Raw genomic sequence first — 7843 nt, 5'->3', positions numbered from 1 at the left:
TTGACTACTCCTGGAATGCCTGTTTTTGTTAAAATTTTGAAGGGGAGTCCTAAGGACAAAATCATGTCACTCTGTAGATTATAGAATTATCCTTTGAAAGTACAGACCTGATGTTACTACACGTGTCAGTTTTCATAGTGGCTTATACTGAAGTATTGACAGCTGACAACCAATAGCAAGACAGGAAACATGTGGATTTGGATTTAGTATTTATCATCAGTGTTTCCTTTTTATTCCTAATGCCAGATGGAATTCTCCATATCTAAAAATCTAATGCAGGAATGGCAAAATGTTGAGTCTTGTAAATGTGTGCTGGTGGAAACCTCACAAGTTCTATACTATAATACCAGTCTATTGCAGTTGGTGCGGGTTCCATCTGGATTTTTGCTATGCAATGCCCGAAAAAGTCATGATTCTTTCGAGCATTGCAGAGCGAAAATCAGGATGGTTTTGCACAACTCAATTCCTGGCATACAAATGCTCCTACAGGTGAAACACACGGGCAGTGCAGCACACCGGGCGGCCGGTTGAGCTGCACAGGCAGGGGAAAACTATTAGAGCCCTGAAAATAGCCTGTCCCAACCACAATAGACTGGATACCAGGCTAGACTTGCTTAGCCAGAAACACTCTGACCCACTTCCAGCTGCTGCCCAGAGCAACAGTCTTGTTTATACATTGCAGCTTTTCTAATGATTAGGTGTGCAGACTCAACAATGGCTGCTTCTAATTTCAAGTGGAAAGTAAACAATCTAGTTGACAGAAAACTTTTGTAACTGTTTACAGTAGCCTCTACTGGGGAACAGGTGGTAGGGAGTAATGGTCCATGCCTAAAGATTGGCTAATTATGAACAGTTCGAGTTGTTTGATATCATCTTCAAATCCATCCTGAGAGGAAAATTCTGTTTGCAGAGTCTAACTGTGGAACCCAGGTGGCCCCCAAACCTGTCAAAATTTATGACTGAGTGGAACAGCAGGACTTTCTGAAGCTGTGGAATGAACATACAAATACTCCCTGGTAGAGAGAGAGAGGATTTGGGTGGGGCGGGGGTTTGGCAGGACAATATACGTATTTCATTTTTGCAAATAAACCATAAGTCTAGTGACTTTGTATATTTTTGACAGACACTATTATGAACTCGCTGTTGTTGGTGTTGAAATAGAAAAATGCTTCTTTTGAAGATGAATACTGTGGTACAGTTGAAAATAGCAACCCAAATGTCTGTCAGTTATGGTCAGAGTGATTTTGGATGGACTGTTTGTCATGAAATTCAGGTTCACAGGCTCATTCTTCTTGATGCTGCACTGAGAACCACACAAAAATGGAGATTACTGTTCATACATGGAACAAACAGACTCAGCTCACACTCACCCATAATGAAGGAATTAAACAAACTGATTCTTCTGATCTGATCAGATTCTTGAAAACACCATGCTTTGTCCATGCATGGTCAATAGTGACAAAGCATAAAACTAGTTATATAGTTTTTGTAATTTTTACCTCCATTGGAGGTATTGTTTTTGGTACTGCAGCAGAAATTCTTTCTGTGCCTTTTGCTCTGAACATGCTATGGTTTTGACTTTTTGGTGAAGATTAAATCGTGTGGTTTCTGTCCCCCTAGCAGCTTGTTATGCAACTGCAGGGGAGTTCCTGACGGAATCTTTTAAAGTGGATAAGTCCAGAAAGGAACAACATATTTTCATCATTCTTGGTATGTAGGTAGCCTAGACAGAGATGAACATGATTAAATGCAAATCACGCAAATGAAGACTTAATTCTGTAATTACATTGTTTTACGTCATAATGGCGCTTTTTAATACCCAGAATTCTTTGAGTACATTGCGCAATCGGACATCAGACGACAAGGAGCAAGAAAATTGCCGATTTAAGGCTTTCTTCGTATTTTCTATACAAAGACTGACGCAATCAACTAACTTCAACTAAGTTAATCAGGTCCGTAAGATGAAAAATAGTTATGCTGCAATAACAGCCAAGGTCGCTAGAAGACTCTTTTTATGGCTGTCATTTATTGGGGGACAAATCGTTATTTTATGTGGCTATAATGTGAGTATTACATATATGAGTAAGGTACACGGAGAGATGTTTAAAGCGTGTTTGAAGGTCTACGATGTTCCTGATACATCATATTTACGTTTTAATAATGTTTTGATATCAAAGCGAAACTACGAAAACCACGCTCTACTTTCTCAGCTCTTGGTTCCCGTGCAGGAAGTAGCTCCAGTGCAGAACTGGCTGGGCTTCCAGTGCTGAGTCAGCACTGGAAAAGCTGACATCAGCACTGGAAACCGAGTGCTGATGAAATTTCTGTTCTGGAAACGGACTGAATACGGTCTCCCAGCAGTCCAGCCCTTTTCAGAGCCACCCAAACTTACTCACAAAAGGGCTAACGTTATATCTACACACAATCATACAATGAAAATCTTTCATGGTCAGAAATTCCTCATACTCGTTCGTTATCACTTACACGGTATACCCGTATCTTGTTGTTTACGAAAAATTTACGAAACAAGCTTAAAAAAGCTGGCCTTGGCCTCTAGAAGGAGCGGCGAAATATAACAACTCAATAAGTGTTTGCCCATAATTATTGGCATCAGATAAACCATCCTACAGTAAGAAAGGCCTAAAAGGAAAGACGTAACCATTGACAAACGTTATTTTTTTACATACACAAGTATTGTTTAATAAAGTACATATTTACAGAACACTTCAGTCATGTAAGGCCATATTGATTTGATTATATGGATGACATCCTCCGGTAACCCCAAAACTGATGCGCGCGTGCGAATAAAAAAAAAGTTTTGCAAAAAAAAAAAGTTATTTTCATTATGAAATCTACGTGGTCATGAGGGTTGAGCAAATGGCACAGAATATGGTTTGGCGAATAATCTAGTCTTCAAGTTCATTTCTTTACAATTTCGTCTTTTTTCGTTTGATTTCGGCATTCTACGACATTGGTATAGTTTTTACTTATTTTTTTTGTAACTTACGGTATATTTTTGCTCATTTTGCAACTGTTTTGTACGATTTACAGTATGGTTGAAAACTTTTTTTTTTTTGGAAACGGCCGAAAATTCATGCGCGCGCGGATGTCATCCATATAATCAAATCAACATGGCCTAAGTATGGATCAAGTCTTATAACAAGCGTTCAATCATTAACATAATTTATGCAATTGATTCATCTTGTCGATTACTAGTACTTCATGGAGTTAGAAGGGAGACTCCCTTGTAACTCCATGATTACCTCAATTGTAAAAATGTTTCTTGGGCATACAAAAACACAAAATACCGTCCTTAATTTTGTCATATAACCATAACCATAACATAATTATGATCTAGAAGGTAATGAAAAGTACACAATCATTCAGGGAAGCATTTATGCAAGGATCAACAGTGACATCTAGCGACATTTAGCAAAATGTCATTTAGCAGAATGTCATGTCTGAAGTCTGGTTCGCCCGCCCGCCCGTCTGGCGATCCGTCTGCCGTCGCTCCTAGCCTCCTTCGCAGACTTCTGATGCGGCGGCGCTAATTTTTTGCCTATTTTTAAGTGCAACAGTATAACGTATGATCTAAATACAAGTATTGTCTAGATAATCCTGAGGCTTTCTGGTAAGATAGATGCTCAAAACATTATGCTAGGACCAATTTTATGCCCAAAATAAAATTTACATTAAATCTATGTTATACTCTTGCACTTAAAAATTGGCAATTTTTAATAAGCCGTTAGGTACCTACGTTCTGACCAAAAGATTAGGTATGCTTGGCCGCGCAGTTCGGAGGGAAAGAAACTACCTCCCCGTGGCCGGAGTCCCTTGGCCAATTGTACCAAATTTTGCCGAATTCTACGATCCGTATTCCCGTAGAAAGGCGTGGTGGGGGCTAAAACAAGATGGTCAAGAAGGGTCCGTCTCGCCAATGGTGGGCAAACACTCCTTCAAAAGTCGGACCTCTTGGATCGATGTCGGAAGGATGCGGTAGACCAATGCGGTAGTCCACTAACCGTGGACCAATTATTTGCCCTTTTACCGTGACCTTTTACAGACCAATGATCAGAAGACGCGTTAGTAGACGACATTATTTCTTATGTGATGTGATTGAAATTGCACGGCCATACAATGTATGTAATGTCACTGTCGGACCACACAATGAACCACACAACGTTAACGTTCACATAAACTTCACAACAAATTACATTTCTGACAATTGATTGAAGCACAGACCAGTATATCGTTTAGGACATACTCTTATGTGTAAGCTTACACATACTGTGACTGTATTCAGCACATATAAAAATCAATGAGGTATATGAAACTACCTGTGTCGGCGGGGATTTGTAAATATTGCTCCTCAAATGCAGTGGAAGACGAAAAGCATTTCATCTTTAATTGTTCATTTTATGACGATACATGTATCAGAAAACAATTATTTTATACCACCGTGTCCAAAATGCTCCCTTATTCCACGAGAAAACAATTTTACTACTAAAACCCACACAATATAGAAGAAGTGGGTAAATTCGTCTTACATTGCCTCAAAAGAAAAAGTCAAACCCACCAAAACTAATACCATGTATGTTAGACGTAGTCCCACATACCATTGTATTTCCTCTTTTCATACATGTTGTTTTTAACGTTACCTGCAATTATATTGCCCGGTGCAATTGGAACAAATTCCTAGAACTTAGTAGAAGTACCATCAATACCATTTCAATAGTATGACTTGTATGATCAAGGAGGTTTAAACCTCCAAGGAGGTTTAAACCTCCTTGGTATGATCTAGCACACTGACAGTATCTGTTTCCGTATGCACAATGATCGGCATCCCGAGTCCCCGGGTAACCAAGGAGCTTCCGGTGTCAGATGGAAGCTCCTTGGGGTAACCGAACCCAGCCGCGGAGTGATACATCCATCACAACGAAATTAGAGTCGGGGTCACATTCGTACAGGGTCATGGTGTAACGGCGGCTGGCAGCTGGAAGTTCCAGTCTCACATGATCGTCCCATCAAGCCACCATTCACACCAGTTTCACCAACAAGACAGTCCTGGAACTTGCCAATCTTAAGTAAGGTAAATTTTGTTTCTGTTCTGCCTATTTGTGGAGATAATTTACGATGGTTTCGGTGATGAGGCGGAATCCTACACGCTGGAAAAAATTATGTAGGTCACCCCAGGCCGTAGACAGTCAGTCAGCTGCCTGTAGTGAGTTCGCATGGTGGCACCTAATAATCTTCCCTCAAAACGCACTGACCACATGGCGAACTCACGACCGCTTGCTAGACTACATAACTTTTACCTAGATGCCAGACCGTTTCCATATGGCAAGCAACACAGCCCCAGGGCAAATTTACGGTAACGGGTGGGGTACTAGTTCCATGCAAACGCACATACCTTTGGTAAATAGTTTGTCTGACCAAAACCCCGCGCAACATGAGCTTTAATATTGACAGATAAAGATAACAACTATTAAAGCTGTACAAGCTGTGTATTTCACTTCAGGGCAGCGCCTTGCACCCACGCGGCAAAATGACCAAAAACCTGCCTTGTTTCGCGAACCAATGCTTAACGGTAAACGATTAATTAAGGAGGACTGTCTGGCAAAACTGTTGTCTGGCAAGTCTGCGCACCTTGCTTTGGCATGGATGGCATGCTCTGATTTTCTGTCAGTCTGGCATTCAACAATTTTTCAATAATACTTAACTTTCAGGGCAGCAAATAACATGGTACATTCATGTACATGGAATTAAAGCAAAATGACCAAAATGAGTTCGCATTGTGCTTCACTAAGAATTTCCTGACAGAGCTTATCACCTGAAGAGTTAGTGACGTTTACCAATGAATTTAGGATAACAAATAACTTGTTAGTGATATGTACAATTAAAGTGACTACTAAGTTATGCTTCACAAATGATTTACCAACAAAGCTTAACTTCAATTAGAGCTTGCTGACTATTTTTGAACTAGAATAGCTCGCTATGCCTCCCGGAATTTAAATAGGCATGCAGACCCTCTAGAGAGTAGTCTACAAGTCACTTGAAATCCTTATATGTGTCAAGTGTACTATTATTAGTCCCACAACATAAAGTTCAGTTTGAGCAAGGAGCTTTCGATGAAAGCTCCTTGGTTTGAGTGGCATTTCCTTTCATGTGAACAGAACAGGAGTAATTTTACTGAATATAAAAGTTCTGCCTTTTGTTGCTGTCAGTGCTGCAACTACTTCCTTGGAGCGTAATTCTATACTGGTAATTGTATTACAGTCTTGAAGTTCAACTACATTTTCTACAAGCAAGGAGGTTCAAAAGAAATTGAACCTTCTAGCTGCTACTAGTAACAACAAGGAGATCGTAGAAAGATAACCTCTTTGTTTGTACTGTTACTTTGATTTAAAAATATGTGCAGTAAATGCTGCAGTGGTATTAACTCTGCAGTGGTATTATTGTTACCTTCGCTAAGAAGGTTATGTTTTCAGAGGCGTTCGTGTATGTGTGTGTGTGTGTGTGTGTGTGTGTCCGTAGACACGATAACTTGAGAAGGCCTTGATGGATTGTCTTGATATTTGGTAGGTGGGTAGGTCTTGATGAGACTTCAAAATGATCAGATTTTGGGCCACCTGGCGGCTTGTCATGGTACTGCAGCAGAACTTCATGTTTAGATATCTCATGATCTGGACATGCTAGGAACACGAAATTTAGATGGTAGGTAGCTCTTGTGCTGGGGATGAAGTCCCCTAGCTGCTTGCTCTGGAACTGTAGGGGTGTTTATTTAAAAATGTTTAAAGAAGGATAACTCAAGAACCGATTGATGGATGGTCATGATTTTTGGTATGTACGTAGCTTAAGTGATGCTTGACATAATGATATTACAATTATGCAAATATGATGTAATTTGCATAATTTACGAGGAAATTCTATAAATCAAGCATTCCATGATAGGACCATTTAAGCTCGTGATATATGTAATTAAGAACAAGAGAAACACAGGCAGATATTAATTATGCAAGTGAAGACCTAATTTGCATAATCAATGAAAAAATGTAATAATTCCAAAGTGGTAACTGCCTGGAATTTCATGCTTGGGGTATTTGGAAGTTTAGTAAAGGTGAACATAACCTATACAAATAACGACTGCATTTGCATAATTTATGAGAAAATGCTAGAATGGCATTCTTTGTTAAGATAAGACTGTCCTTTAATGTAGAATATGATCAACAGATATGAAATAATTCCAAGATAACACAACAGGAGCTCCTTTCTAAGCACTTAATACACAGTGACATATCTGTTCTTTTGTTATGAGGATGAACACGACCAAGTCTGGAAACGCCAAACAGTATTAGAATGAAGAGCAGGACAAAGCTCAGCACGCAAGTTTGGTTTCTTCTTACCTTCGCTAGGAAGGTTATATTTGTACAGGGCATAATCACGGGGATTAATATATAATTTCTGAGTCATAAAGGCGAAGGTATGAGATTGTGGAACTATAGTTTTGTTTTGTGCATATCTTGTGCACCCAAATTTCAAAAGAAAAGTCAGCAGGTAGGAGCCTTACCAAACAACAGCTCCATATAGCAATTCTTGTAGAAATTGCACCAGGTTAATGACTCTTAAGACCTTTGAATACAACTGATCCGGAAGAAGTAACATCACTGGTTGTTGCAGTGTACTTTATACATGTAATCCCTTTCGTGATGAATGAAGCCAGAAATTTGGAGGGACTGAAATTCACCGAATGGATCTATATCACAAAGGAGGTTTACCTCCTTGATAAATTGAGAATCCATCAATGCTAAGTGTCAAATACAGCTAGCTGTGGAGTTCCAGATTC

Source organism: Branchiostoma belcheri, unplaced genomic scaffold (assembly GCF_001625305.1).
Source record: "Branchiostoma belcheri isolate BF01 breed outbred unplaced genomic scaffold, Haploidv18h27 scaffold34, whole genome shotgun sequence".
In the NCBI taxonomy this organism is placed as follows: domain Eukaryota; kingdom Metazoa; phylum Chordata; class Leptocardii; order Amphioxiformes; family Branchiostomatidae; genus Branchiostoma; species Branchiostoma belcheri.
This window is presented reverse-complemented; position numbering follows the sequence as displayed.